Below are 15,831 nucleotides of genomic sequence, written 5' to 3'. Positions count from 1 at the left end.
AATAGCACTGCTATATTTTTAGTGGGATTATTTACCTTTTTCTAAATGTATAGCTAGTTGCTTGGTTAAAAATACAAGTCAAATGGTAATCCAAATAAAATCCAAAGGAAACAGATGAAATAATACATACAATATCTTTTTGATATATTGAATATGAATAATATTGAATACTGATTGAATGATATAATTTAATTTACCTAATATATCCAAAATATGAGTTAAATGTGAAATCTATATAAAGTGATATTAATGAAATACCTACAATTGTTTTTCTCACATGAGGTCTTAGAAATCTGGTGTGTATCTTTACATCCACAGAATATCAATAAGGAATACTCACATTTCAAGGTTTTGATAGCCACTTTTGGCTAGTGACTACCAAATTGGGCAGCCTAGCGCTGATTCATGAAACTATTTTATTTACACACTTTTAAATTTTAATTTCACAACTTCTCACACAGTCACACTTATTTGTTTCAATAAGTAGAAAGTTGGTGACTTCAGAAGTCTGTCTAGAATTTGATATACATTTTAAAATTTTAATTAAATTTGTGATATAATTATATCTACAAAAATGCACCATGCAAAGAGTCAGAAACATTGACAATCTGTCCCTAGTGATAGATGTTTATAGCTATAACCAGCAGAGGCAACTCCCTTCCCCTTTACCCCCTATAAAGGAAATGAAAAATATTTCTGTAGTTGCTATAAAATTATTCACTTAAAGGAACAAGAAAGTTTGAATACAATACTATTCTCAAAGTCCTGATGGGTGAAACAGTGCAATGAATGGAACTTCTGGTGTTTATAGTAATAAAATCCCTTGGAGAGTGTCCAAAATCCATTTGCCTAATACTGAATTGTGTGTTCCTAATGCTGTGATAGTGGCATTTCAGTCTATTCCGGAAGAACAGATGCCCACTGTTTTGGTTTTGCAGATTTTCACAGGAGATTGGCTATGTCTACTCACTAAATGGCAGAACAATTTAGAAAATACCTCTGGCCGTAACTTCATTTACATTGATTAAGAGTGCAACCTTTGTAGTAACATAATCAGAACTATGTATAATCCAGCCTTTCTAAATTGCACTGCCAGCTGATGAAGAATCTGAATTAATGTGACTAAAAGCCAAAACCAGAATTATTTTTATAATTTTATAACTGTGCGTGCCAACAAAATTTAATTTTTATTAATTTTGATACATATTGAGAAATAGATGTTAAAACTTAAGGCATGTAAAGTGCCCCATTTCTTTTTAAATCTCTGTCATGATTTTTTTCAAAATGTCAGTGTTTAAAATAATGTTTTTATACTACAATAGTATTATTTTCTGATTTAAATACAAAAAGACCATATAAAGTTAATTTTTATGTACCCATCAGTGATAGATACAATAGATACGTATAAAGGTTCTGCTAGTAATTTGAGATTCTGATTCTAATCCAAAAGGGCATAGATCTGTTGGAAGGAGCAGCAGCCCATGGTGACATTTAATTTATTGCTCAAAGAAGTTGATAAACAGTGCAAAACTGATAATTACAAATTCAATTCCATTCAATTTCAATTGTTTTCCTGATGCTGCTTATCAAGCCTATAATTAGTTTCTTTTTGATTTCCTAGATAATTCACCATATGAGATTTTCTCTCTTCCCTCTTCAGTGCCCTAAGCTGGGAATCACTCCCCCTTCCATGCAGTTTAAAATAGTAGAAAGATTATACAGTTTGGTTTCAGGAAATCAGGGTTTCAGTTAAGGTTTTACATTTATTAGCTGTACTGTTTTGTTTAAGTCATAGCACTGTGTCTCTCTGTTCTCATTTATAAGTAAAAATAGTCCCTAACTCATAGCAACAATGTGAAAAGAGAATGTGAGCATGCACATTGAAATTTCACGGGTTGCCTGTTGTGAATAAATCATTGTTTAAGACGGTGGTTCTCAGCTTGGTCCTGGAAAGAGCAGCATCAGAATAATAGAGAACTTGTTAGAAATGCAAAGCAATTAAACCCCATTCCAGACCTACTAAACCAGAAACTCTAGGGGTAGAGCCTAGTGATCTATTTTAACAAACCCTGCAGGTGATTTTGGTGCTTATTAAAGTTTGAGAACCAGCAGTATAAAAGAATCCTACTTGTCTTTCAACTCGGCATCAGAGTCTTGCCTGATATAGTCTTCTGACATCCCCTTGTAATTTGTGTTTAATGATTTGTCAAGGTGTCACTGATAATGACATTCGACTTTCACACATGGCTTTATGACATGAATTATTCAATATTTAATATGTAATGAAAATCTCTAAGTAGAAGTTAAATATAATTACATAAAACACAATATAACTCATGTAGGTATCTATTTGGATATTAGTTTTAAATTTCACCTACCTATGGAATTGGCAAAGACATCATATATCACAACATGTTAGAATCTAGGAAATACCATTGCTTTACTCCAATTTGTATTTTTCTTCTTACATTGTTCAAATTCTGGTGATTTCTTTCCGCCTCTCCTCTCCCCCCTCTTCCCCCTCCCTCCCTTCCTTCCTTCCTTCCTTCCTCCCTCCCTCCATCCCTTCCTTCCTCACCCCCTTCCTTCCTTCTTTCCTTTCTTTTCTTCTTTCTTTTTTCTTTCTTTCTTTCTTTCTTTCTTTCTTTCTTTTCTTTCTTTCCGCCCTCCCTCCCTTCCTTCCTTCCTTCCTTCCTTTTCTTCTTTCATAAATGCCATTATAACATCTTCTGCCATGTTTGCTTTCTTTAAATAGTGCTGTTGGTACTATTGCAACTGCATAGAATGGCTTCATGCATTTGTTTTTAGTTCAGTTTAGATAAACAATTTCTTTTAGAGTAGCAAAGAAGATGAATAGAAGACAAAGAGAAGTATAGAGGAGAAGAGCAGGGAAAACAAGCAATAAAGGTGTTATTTAAGAAAACCTGTTGATTTTTGTGCATCTGTGTGTTTAGTTACAATGTAGAATATTTTCTTACTCGGGGTTGAAGGAGAAAAAAACTGCCATGTATAATGCCTGCCTTCAATACATTTTTTTTTCCTCTTTTTCTCTATCAATTCTAATACTTCTGTGTTCTGTCTTCTGCCAACACTGCTTTAATGGCTTTGTGTTTTATGCTTCATTCCTTTGGGCAAAAAGAATAAATCCAAATTGTTTACAAGCTACAACGTGGACTTCCTATAAGAAAGAAATATATCTTTATTAAGCATCTCTGGCTACAGTTGTTCAAGGTTTTACTACTTAGCCATTCCTAGCCCACTGCTTGGTGATTTGCAAAAATATTCTTATACTATAAAAAGTATATATATTTTTGCAGTTATGATTATTTTATTTCCTATTTTAAGAGTCTTGTTGATAATAACATAATGATTTATTATAAGCATAATGTGATTTATGAAATTACTTATGTGACAGGAAAAAGCTCTACATGCTTTAATTCATTTAATATTAATTATAACTTTATATAAGTACTATTATTATCCCCATTTTAGAGATGAGTAAACTGAAAAAAAGGGAGTTTAAAGATGAACATATACACACTACTATATTTAAAATGGATAACCAACAAGGATCTACTGTATGGCACAGGGAACTCTGCTCAGTATTATGTAACAACTGAAATGGGAAAAGAATTTGAAAAAGAACAGATATATGTATATGTATAACTGAATCACTTTGCTCTACAACTGAAACTAATACAACATTGTAAATCAACTATAGTCCAATATAAAATAAAAACAATAGATGACCACTAATAAAAAAAAGTAATAATAAATAAATAAATAACCTCTTCAAGATCACATACTAGAAGTCGTAAAGCAGGGATTTAAATGATGGTGATCTTGTTACAAAGTGCTTGGTATTAGCGGTTTCAAGGTAACACCAAAGACAAGACTTAGGAGTAAAGTCTTAAACAATTCCACTTCAATCATCTCAATCTGTTTTTATTTTCTTTTTAGCAGGGCTAGGGGAAAGTGTCAGCATTAGCTGAGTTTTACACAATTTTGAATTTTAATTTTTGAACATTTGAGAGAGGTAGGAATGGGAGACTCATCTCTTCAATTGTCAAGCTACTATTTTTGAAGAAGAAATATACACTTTGCATGAAAAACCTCAGGAAAAGATGAAGAAGGAGGTGACTTCCTTCTCTTTTACCCCTCACTCCCCAGCCCCCAAGTATTTCTGATACTGATGACTCCATGATGGAAAAGCTTCTTAACTCAGAGGTGCCTGCTCTGACACAGATGCAGAGAGAATGCCCAATTATATTTATTTTGATTGAGGATATAATTATCTACTTTTTCCCTTTAAAATAGTCATGGCCTTCCTTGGGAAATTTTATTTTGCATGATCTTCATTTTTTTTTTTTTTCATTTAGTTTGCCTTTGAATTCTTATCACATTTTATCTTTTTTTTTCATTCTTCTAGTTTATGATTTTATGTCTTTGGTTTCTTTGGTTCGCTCTTGTTTTATGTTTCTTTAATTATTCATATTTATTTTAAAAATCTGATATTTTCCAAGCAGGAATGAAGTTAAGTTCAAAGAGGTTTTTGCCTTGGAACACAATATTTAAGAGGACAGGAAAACTCAGTAATCAAAATATGTAATATTTTCATACAGTATCTTTTAAAAAATCACCAGCAATCTGTGGCTCGTGGGCTGGTCATCTCTTTTTGTAAATAAAGTTTTATTGGTACAAGCACTGGGATTAGATGAGATGAGTGAGGCACAGTTATGCAAGTGCAGGGTCAAATTCTGTCTTTATTTAAATTTTTGCTATTTTTTTATTATGGGTTTTGAATTACTTTTATTTTTTTAAATACTGCATTAAATATTATTTACATTGATTATGTACTTACTTTGTGCCCCCTTGAATTTTCCACCCTGAGGCAACTGTCTCCCTCACATTACCCTAGTCCCAAACTGAGAATATGAGGTTTTTAACTGCTGTTGTTTTAAGTAATCCTTGGAGCCCACTTTCATACTCTCGTTATTGTTTTCTCCATGAGATCCACAACTAAAAATTTTTCCCCCCAAAATGATTATTTTTATACATAACACTTATGGATTAGTAGATTTTAAGTCCTTAACATATGTCAAGCTATGTAAAGAATGGCCTACTATGCAAATTCAGAGTACAAGTTCTACAGATCTCTTATTTTTCAAATAAAACATAACAAATCTTACACATATCAAATTAGGGTGAATCCAAGTATCTAATTCTTGGTATACTTTTCAGATTTTCCAAAACACTGGAGGGTTATGGAATCCATGATGGTGATCCGAATGACTTCCACACTTAAACTGGACCCAATTTGCCTAAAGAGTAAAAATCACTGATCTTTCCTCTATTGCCTTTGCTCCTTGGTGTCACGTGGTGTCCCTGTTGAACTCTAGCCCTCCACAAACAACACCCGTTGCTGGTCCTCTTTGTAATAATGTCTTTCTGGTCTGAGATCTAGCACAAACTGCCATCAACCTCCACAGCAAAGAGGTCTTTACTCTTTGTAGGGCAAACACAATTAAGTTTCTTTGTGTTAGCCTATTCCCAGTCTTTATTCTTAGAAATCAAGCTATGCATTAGGTCTTCTGGCATCAACCTCATGCCAGGAAGATGGTAGCTATCCTCCAAAGAAACTATACTCCTTGTCTTGAGATTAGTTCAGCAGCCTAGACTCCCACTGCCTTCAGGTAACTTGGCATCAGGATTCTTGTTGCACTTTTATGCTCAGAGCCAACCCCCCACCAATACATGTCTCCTAACTTTGATTCCAGTGATCTGGTGGAGAATGCTATTTGTTTCCCTCCAGGAAAGTACTTAGATATTTATGTATATTGGATCCCCTTCTTCTCTTATAATTTATTTTCTATTTTAGCAATGCCAGGTAGTATAGAATCACAAAGGAAAAGAAATTCTAGGATAGTAGTTTTCCATAAAGATTTACAGAACCAAGAAGGCGAATCTCTCCAAAGGGAATGGATGAAAAGTAATTACTTAATTAAATTTGTTCCCTGTAGTTGAGGAATACTTTTTTTTCTTCCATTGTTTACCTACCTCAAACCATAGAAAAAAGGAACTCAGTATATCTTTCCTATAGGACATTCTATTTCCCGAGGTTGGAAGCACATTTCAGCTAACACAGGGACTGATATTGAGCCATATCTTCTGGAGGGTGTCAGTTTCCTGTTGCTTTGCTCTTTCCTCCACACAGACACAGTTGGCTCTCATTACTGGCTTTTTCTTTTTTATCAGTCTTCAAGTATTTGTCATCTCCTGCCTGTCTCTACCCTTCCACCCACTGCTAATCTTTCTTTCTGTGCCCAGACTGTAGAGGATCTTTAGTTTAGCATCCATAAGGTTAGATTTGTAGACCACTGGCCGGGATCAAAACCAATTTGGGGAGAGAATTGGAGGCTTAGGCTTTATATGTAAGGAACAGTTGCATTTACGATTTCATAAGATATACACTTGGCCGTTTAATATTTTGAATGCCATTTATTTAATTTTCTATTTTTAAACTGTCTCTATTGGTTAAATCCCAAGAAGCAGCAAGACGAGGGGTTTTTTTGTCTTATAACTTTCAAAATACTATTATATATGATCACATATATAATTCTCATAAAATTTCTATGGATTAGGTGATCAGTTGTTTCTTAGGTGAGTAATTAGAGATCTTAAATAACATTTATAAAATTGCATGGATTGGTAGTGCTAGGATTTGAATCTAGGTTTCTTGGGTCCAGATGCTGGCCTCTTAATCCCTGTGTCGGAACACATTAGCCTTTCAGAAGCTCCTGCAAGGCCCTCTGACACTCTGGCATCACTTCACCATTTCATTACTCCATATAGCATTTCACTTCCAAGACAGGCTCTAAGTTTTGTCAAATAAAAAGTGGGTGAGGATTTTAGGATTGAGGACTAAGGCTTGTTCCCTTTTCCTCTTTTACTGTCTCTCAAGAGCAAGAATCAGATGAAAATCAGGGTCTGTGTTACAAGAATCATTGTGTACAATTACATAAATATCCTCCAAATGCAATAAGAAAGGGGCCAATTTTCTGAAATGGTTCATTTACGAACGGTGTAGTAATAACGGTGTAGTAATACCAGTAATGTTAAATACAAAGGACAAAAGCATGGAATACACAAAAGGAATCAGAAAAATCATTCACTTTTAAGTTAAAGAAGTCCTTTAAGCAATTATTTTGCCTGAATTTTAATTATTTTGTACGTCAAATTTCCATGTCGGGTAGAAGCAGCCAACAACTAACACGTCAGAAAGTTATGCCAATATTCCCTTACAACAACTGTCAAACTAAGGATATTTCCCTGAGGAATAATTAAAAATGGCACACAGTCTAGTACAATCAAGGTGAAGTTTAGCCAGTGACTGGAGCAAACTATAGGTTTCAGTGTGACAAAACTTGTGTGAAGATATTTCTAACATTACTATACAATGTCTTGAATTTGATTCGATATTCCATCACAGGTATGAGAACATATAATTGGTCTAAATGTAAAAAGAATACAAAGGAAGGGGCTAAATTCGAACTTTTTCTGGTTACTGTCTTGCTTTGTGGATTATATCAATACTGTTTCAATGCAGGATAAAGGACGTCCCTCCTAGCGTGGGTTCTTCTTTTTAACTCCCTACAAACATAAGAAAAAAATGGCAACAAACATAAAACAACCTCAAAAAAGTGACAAAAGAATGTGATCCATTAATTTGTAAATGCCTTCTAAAGCTTTCCTTAATAAATTAGACATGTCAAGGTAAGTAAGCCACTGGCACAAAAGATTACCATGTGTCTTATAGCCCAGTCACTAATTAGGACTGAATTTTGCCTTTCCATTTGAAAAAATTACATTACTCCCTTTTTCCTTCATTTCTGAAAACAATTTGCTAACCACTGTCATCAGGAAGTTTGTTTTTCTTTTCGTGAATCTTACACAAACAGTGGTTTGTGCTAGTTTCCCAAGGTCTACAAATATTTTGGTCCTGCTGCAGTTTTGGCATATGACCCCACAATCAGCATCAAACTAAGCCAAATATATGTACATGGAAAGGCAATACAATTTTTTCACTTATTTTTCTTTGCCATTCTGAAAATAGTGTTGCCCCTCAAAAGAAAGAATTATTGGTTTGTTTTATAACTTTAGTGAAGAATATAATTTTTGCAACTACTTTTTAGTCTTTTATCTGCTATGTGCAGTGATAATATAATTCAAGAAATATGGACCCCAGATATAAATATTCTATGATAAAGAAATTTTTTAATAAAGTCAATTAATTTGGAATGTTCTTATTGGCAGAGAATTTTGTCTTTTAAAACCTGGGGTTTAGTCTCAACTAACCATTTAATTCATGGACCAAAGCCAGCCTGACACTTGTTTTGTATGGCCAATGATCTAAAAAGGATTTTTATATTTTTAAGTGTTTGAAGAAAAATTTAAAAACAATACTTAGTGTCACATTAAAATTACACAAAATTTAAATTAGTGTCCATACATAAAGTATTGTTAAACACTGGTGTACATAATGTCTGTTGCTGGTTTTGCATTCCAACAGCACAGCTGAGTAGCTAACAGAGACCCTATGACTCACAAAGCCTAAAATATTATGTCTCTTTACAGAAAAAGTTTTCAGACCCCTGTTCTAGATGAATTGAGGGAAGTGATTAACCCTGCCAGGGAGTCTGCTTCATATATTAAATGGAGACAGAACCCCTCCTCTAATTGAAGAAGGTGGTACTATAAAATGGTATCCCGAGTTAGATGGGGGTTCTTGGATTCATGAAGCTAGAAATGGCTAACATGTACTTACCCAATCAATATTTCATTTTATACATGAATGATTAGATAAATTACCTAAGTTTACACAGCTTAGGATAGTAGTTGTGAAATATGAAACCAGATCATATTACTAATAGATGCCAGTTTTATATGCTTAACACTTATTGGTCCTTGCATCAAAATTTTATATACATTTTTGTACTTTATCTTCACAACCTTGCATCGTAGGTATTATTATCAACATTTTACAGCTTAACTGAGCCTTGCAGAAGTTAAGTAACTACTTCATTGTTTAAAATTAGTAAGAGGTAGAGACATTATTCTAACTTGGGTGTCTCTGACTCCTAGAATTTTACATTTAATTATAAACTGATGCCTTCCTTTGACAGAAATCTTTTCCTTTTACTAAAGTTATAAGAAAGTGCACATATTGTGAAAGAAATGAGTATGGTCCTTAATGATAATATTAGGGAACACTGACTTGGAACGCCCTTTGCATGGAGGAAACTAATGTTAATTAATGCACAAGGGGAAAATGCTTCAGTTCTACATGTAGTGGCATTACTTGTGCATTTGTTGGGTGAATAGTTCTGAAACAATATTGAACAGTAACATAAAGCAGGTGGAAATAGGCATGCTCTACCCAATTTCAAGGCATGTTTCAAGAGCATGTGTTTTGTATTTCAGTTTAAAGAGCAAATTGTTACGATTATCTTACATGATTTTGATGGTTTTCATTTTATAAAAAAAATTTTCATATATATTTTACTTTACTTTCTAATCAGATAGTTGGACATTTTTATTCTTCATTTGCAAATGAGAAAGTGGGAGAGAAAAGTAAACTAATTCCCAGAGAGTAATGAGCAGAGGTAGAGCCAAATATCATGGCCCCAAGCATTAGTTCTGGGCCTGTTAGTGTATTCCTGGCAGAAAGCTACTGGTAACACCACCATACTTTTGTCAGTGTCCAAGAATAAAGAGAACTGTCTGGGTTTGAGGGACAGAGAGGCAAAAGGAATTTTTTTTCCTTTCTCATATTAGTAAATAAACCTCATTAACTTTTTTAAAGATGTGAAGCATAGAATAAAACTGGCTGTTATTTAGTTCAAATTTACTATATTGTTTATATTTTTAAATTTTGCTTTGGTTTATGGTTGAAGTTTTTTTTTTTTTTTTTTTTTTTTTTGCAGTACGCGGGCCTCTCATTGTTGTGGCCTCTCCCGTTGCGGAGCACAGGCTCCGGATGCGCAGGCTCAGCGGCCATGGCTCACGGGCCTAGCCGCTCCGCGGCATGTGGGATCTTCCCACACCGGGGCACGAACCCGTGTCCCCTGCATCGGCAGGCAGACTCTCAAGCACTGCACCACCAGGGAAGCCCGTATGGTTGAAGTTTTCTATTTAATTCAGTATTTAGTGAGTAATTCTACTGTTTATAATTTATTGACTTTTCTTCTTCTGAAAAACACAGGGAGGAGATTAAATCAAAGTTGACAGACCTATTTTTCCTCCATTAATTGAATAGTATGATTTATTCAAATATGAAGACAGTAAACATTTTTATGAGTATTTACTTTTCATGCCATTCATGAGACATTCCTATTAAAGTATGAACATTTTCAAATGCAAAACAAATATGTCTTTGATTGGCTGAGTGAATTCTATAGAGCGAATTTCATAGAAGAGGCCATTTCATTTTGTGTTGTTAGGATAATCTGATGAACACCATTGTTCCCTTTATTCAAGAACTAGCGGGCTTTGCCCAGAACAAAGATGCTATGACTGCTGCAGCTACAATTTTATTTTTCAGATTATAGATTGTAACCATCCTATTACACTAATATGTTATATTCAAATAGATTTCATTGCATATTACTGTCTATCAAGAATAGAGAAAAAGTATTTCCCTGAATGAATCCAAATTATGCTGAAATCACACAAATGTGGAATTAGCTACCAATTTATTCCATAAAGCAACTGGGGATTGTAGCCTATTCTGTATTGAAACAAGAACCTTAAGGTTAGGATTTAGCATTTTAGAAGTTTTATCCATGAGAGTGCCTATTACATTTTTAACCTTATTCCTCACATAGGTGCTAAATTATCTACTAAGGAATCTAGCATAAGGAAATTACAAAATGATTTTTCTTTTTAAATTTTTTGTCTTTTTTTGTTCAAAAAATTAGAATAAACAGAATTAGTAATATCATTCTACAGTCATGCAATCACTATGTCGGAGACTTAAAAAATACTGGATCCATGTTTAACTATTATAAAGACATACAGTTCAGAAGAGAACTGGATTCAGAGAAGAAAAATTTTATTCTAGTGGAATGATCTTGGAAATATTGGAATATTTTTCCTCAAAAGAATGTTCTGCTGAGTAAAATCCACATTTCATGTTTCAAATGAAAGCAATAACAATAGTAACAATAAAAACTAAATTTATCAGGGTATAAGCATATTGAGGTCTCTGAAAGTCAGGGGTATTCATCAAAAGAGACCGTAACTGGCAGTTATGATTTGTGCAAGTGGCATGTATTTATACAATTTTCGTATATTTTCTCTCTGAAGTAGGAAGCGAGGTAACCTCTTGAGAGGGAATGGGGAAGAGCAGGACTAGCGGGTTTAGGAGAGGAGAAAAGGTTTAAAATAATTAGTGCAATATACACACCCTCTGCACACAGTGAACACCGTCCAACTGACTTGAAACTATAGATAGATTTGCAGAGCCTAAGACTGTTTGTGATCCTGCCATTTCAACTGAACTCTTGAATCAGTTTGGTCAAGCACCATGCTAATAAGGTCAAAAAGCCAGTCAAACTGGTTGTCTCACTTGAATGATTGTGTGACTAAAGTGATTAGTGGAAACAGCCTTAAACTCACATTCACCCCCAAACCTTGTCTTCTGAAAAACTGTCCTGTTTCTGTTTCTGTATAGTCTTGCTGTCTACATTAATGTTTCTCAACATTTTAGAGCACATACTTCCTGTAGAAAGCATATTCAAGTCTATGCCCTCTTTTAAAGTCTCTCAAATTCAAAACAATTTATTTAAAATCCCAAAAGACAAAAGGACTTTCAACTGCTTCTTCAAAATAAAGATACCTTTTCTTTATCTTTATGCATTAATGCCTATTTTACAGGAAACTGTAAGTTGAGCACAGGCTTTGAAACTTCACTTCTCCTGTTATCTCCATAAGCCCATTAGGGAAATTGTGTGCTAGTAAACATCTTTTAATAATAAAAACCTTCCTATTTTCTAACATCTAATTCTTGTTAACTGTACATTGATACTTAACTTTATATACTGAACTCACTGGGTATTAATTCTATATTTACCAAACACCATCCACCACAGTTATCATTAGTGCAGACACAGTGGAAAGTAGGTTATGGCATTTATCAAATTGAGTCAGTAAAGTCTCATTTGTGGCTTCCCACTGTTTATACATTAAAATCAATCTTTGTATAAAGATGATGGGACAAATCAAACCCAGACCTACACTGTAATTTGTTGTTTTGGGATATTTTTGTAGGGCAAAAAGGATCTACTTGAAATTCTTTTTTAGTAAAACTTAACCAGTTGAAAGGACCAAAAGTATTAACTAATTGAAAAGACTCAATATAATCACACATGAAAAAATATCATACAATGAGCATCTTTCAGTGATCCCTTAGCAACTTTACAGAAAAAAAATTGAAATTTGATAGTGTCCATACAAGGAGACTAAATTTCAGCATCTTATGTTCCCTCCTATGAATCATGCACATGTCCTAGGTGGGCTCCCACTCCCTTTTGCCCCATCTAAGAAATGTACCTGAAGCTAAGTGTCCTTGAGGATTTTTTTTTTTTACAATACAATTTTATATTTTTTAAATATACTATATATGTTAAGGATAAGGGGTGAAGTTTTCTTCCTCTGTAATAGCTGTTTCAAGAGTTTAATGGATTAGGAGATTAGTTTTAACCTTGAGGAAAAATGTACAAATTTGTCTCATTAGGATATTTCTACCAAGCACTTTTTAAGGCTATATTTTAATGTTGATTTCAAAAAGAAGGAAAAGTTTCATTTAAAAAATAATTTAGTGAATTACGTTCTTTCATAACTTCCACCCTAATTTGTTACAAAGATAAGTCTAAAGATTCTTAGTTTTGTGTACTAATTTACATTTATATTTAAAGATTAATTTTACTTGTATCTTAAAACAAGATTTTTATGTTGAAAAAAAACACTTAATACATTTGTATAAAGGCAGTAAATGTCCAATGGTAAATGCTCTGTCAATTTTTTTTTCTACCACAACGAGAAACAGGTCTCTGCAAACACAGACTTGGGTTCTTAAGGTTCAACTTTCTGAGGAACTGTGGGCTGTGGATCTGAATAACACACAGAAACAACTTGATTTCTCTTTTTACAATGGTACCAGAACTTCACAGCTACAATGAGTATGAACACATGAAAAAATGACTTCGCTCAAACAGGATTTAGAAAAGTTGGGGTGACCTCAGGGCCAGGGCAGCATCCCTGCGTGGTGAGGTTTACAGTCAGTCGTTCAATCATGGAGAGAGTGTATGTGTGTATACAGATATCTATATATATAAATAACCATGGCTAGTCATTTACAAGCCTGTAAATGTGATGCTGTGCTCCATGTTCACTCTTTGAAACTTCAAATACACAGGCCATGCACAGGAGAGTTTCTTGTGTATCCCTGTTTGTTACCACCAATAAAACTGTGAAGTTTTTCAAAACACTGTTCATCATATATTTCTCTGGTAAGTGTTTGAGCTTGTGGATGAAACTGATCATATATTCACACATCAGGGACCGGTTTATTTGGTGTACAAATCGGCCATTCTCAAACCTTGCATATTCCCTCTCTACTTTTTCTACTACTTGCTTCCCAAAGAAGCAAACTTTGGTGGAACAGGTGACTGTCATTCTCAGAACTCTCATACTGACTGGTCACGCCGTAAAAAGTCCCGGCATCATCTTGAATACCGCAGTTTAAATCAGCCCAGAATTTTACGAGGAAGAAGGCATTTTGAAGGCCCTTTCCAAACAGTTCCTTTAAGACACCTTTCTTTTCAGGAAATTTGTCATAAATCTGACGAATGTCCACTGATTAGAGCAATGGGTCACTGTAAGAATGGTTGGCATGCCCAATGTGCACGAATAGGTGTTTGTTGTACGAGTCAGGGTCTCGCTGCTGTTTGAGGAAAGCTGAGAACTCCACCAGGCGGAGTTTGGTTGTGCCAATGGAGCGGCCCTGCTAGGCCGGGACCGAGGGAGCTGGGGCTGACGCAGGCTCAAACCCTGGGATGGGGGCTGTGACCGCTGGCTGGATGGGGTAGGCCTGCTGCACGAAGGGCTTGACGTCTTGCGAGGATCCAGGCTGTCCTGTTTGTATCATTCCCGACCAGAACCCCGACGCCCCTGGGAAGGTGGGGTGTGGAATCCCTGGCAGCCCCAGCTTGCTGTAAATGGCAGTGGCTGATACGATCTGGGCTGAGGACATGGCGGCCATGTGCTGCTGAGCCTTATCCTTTGCAGTCTGATCCTTTAGCTTGGAACGAAAATCACAAGATTTCCTTCTGGCAAGAACCTGAATGTGACTAGAATGTGACACCTTAATGGCGGCTTGAATATCTCGAACTTTCTTTCTTGCTAAGAACTGTATATGACTAGACACCTGTTTTCTGGTCCTCGTCTTCCCGATCATGGGTCTGATGTATCTGGCTATAAATTCATTCCTACCATACATCTTGCCTTCATGTGATAAGATGATTTTCCTCCTCCCACACGGTGGATACATAGCCAAGGCTTCCTGAAAGCACTGCTCAATGTCGGGGCTCCAGACCCCTTCTGCATCATTGTCAATGGGCTTATCTGCTGAGTCACTCATCCTTTCCATATTTTCGGCAGGGATCATACTGCCGCTCCAGCTGCTGGGCTCAATTTTGGCAGTTGGATTTTCCAAGCCGAAGCCTGGAGTCTTTTCAAGAAAATAAACCTAAGGGAAGTTTTCCAGGGAGAGTCTACTCCAGGGTTTGGTGGTAACTGCGACTCAGTCTTTTTTGGGCACAATGTTTCTGCTGACTCCTGAAAATTTTCCTCATGAACGTGCAATGAAGCAGCGGCGGCGGCAGCAACAGTGCTGCCACAGCGCCCAGTGAGTCAGAGGCAAACTTCAGTGCCGCTTCCTCCGCCTTCAGCTCGGAGCCCGGCTCCCATTCCCCCGGCTGGGCCACCCTCCCCCGCCCCCAGCGCTGCTCCTGCCCCTGGGCCGGCTGGACGTACTGGGCTGCTGCTCGTGGCTCTGGGCAAAGGTGGACGGGGTGGGGTGGGGGGCTTCACTGCATGGCCTGTCCCCGAATGCGGCCGCCCTGAGCCCGGGCCCCTCAGCGCGGACTGGCCCGCAGGGTGGAAGCGAGTCTGCAAAGTGTTTGGTGGGCGTCCGCGGCGGCAGCAGCAGAGGCTCAGCTGGGCTCCAGCTGCCTTGAGAATTTTAATAGCAAAAAGAAAAAAAAAGAATTTGATCTTCTCCCTATTCTCATATAAGTGAAGGCAGTCAAGACGGGTGCAGTTGGAGAGGGAATATTGTACTAAAACAGGGATCACTAAGAAAGAAATAATATTGTTATAATTTATGTCAAAGAGTGTTCTGCCTATGTTTTCCTCTAGGAGTTTTATGGTTTCTGTTCTTACATTTAGGTATGATATCATTTATATGTGGAATCTAAGAAATAAAACAAACTAGTGAATGTAACAAAAAAGAAGCAGACTCAGATATAGAGAACAAACTAGTGGTTTGTTCTGTGAGTCTGCGGGGAGAGGGAAGCTGAGAGGGACAAGATAGAGGTAGGGGATTAAAAGGTGCAAACTACTGTGTATAAAATAAGCTACAAGGATATATTGTACAATGAAAGGAATGTAGCCAATACTTTGTAAGAGCAATAAATATAATACAATCTTTAAAAATTGTGGATCACTGTATTGTACATCTGTAACATATAATATTGTACATAAACTATACTT

The 15,831-nt window shown here is 36.0% G+C and overlaps 1 protein-coding gene and 1 pseudogene across 2 annotated transcripts in view; both read right to left on the bottom strand.

Annotated features, from left to right (window-relative positions):
- LOC307185561 (uncharacterized protein) overlaps positions 1-15,831 on the bottom strand; it is a 189,224-nt gene that overhangs the window by 136,865 nt on the left and 36,528 nt on the right. The gene's annotated exons all lie outside the window — the stretch shown is intronic.
- On the bottom strand, positions 13,405-15,104 carry LOC307185587 (transcriptional enhancer factor TEF-1-like; annotated as a pseudogene). The gene has a single exon. The product of its transcript is annotated as a transcriptional enhancer factor TEF-1-like (transcript).

The sequence above is a fragment of the Stenella coeruleoalba genome (assembly GCF_951394435.1).
Source record: "Stenella coeruleoalba genome assembly, chromosome: 4".
Lineage (NCBI taxonomy): Eukaryota > Metazoa > Chordata > Mammalia > Artiodactyla > Delphinidae > Stenella > Stenella coeruleoalba.
Note: the sequence above shows the minus strand (reverse complement) of the source record. Positions and strands in the feature narration are given on the sequence as shown.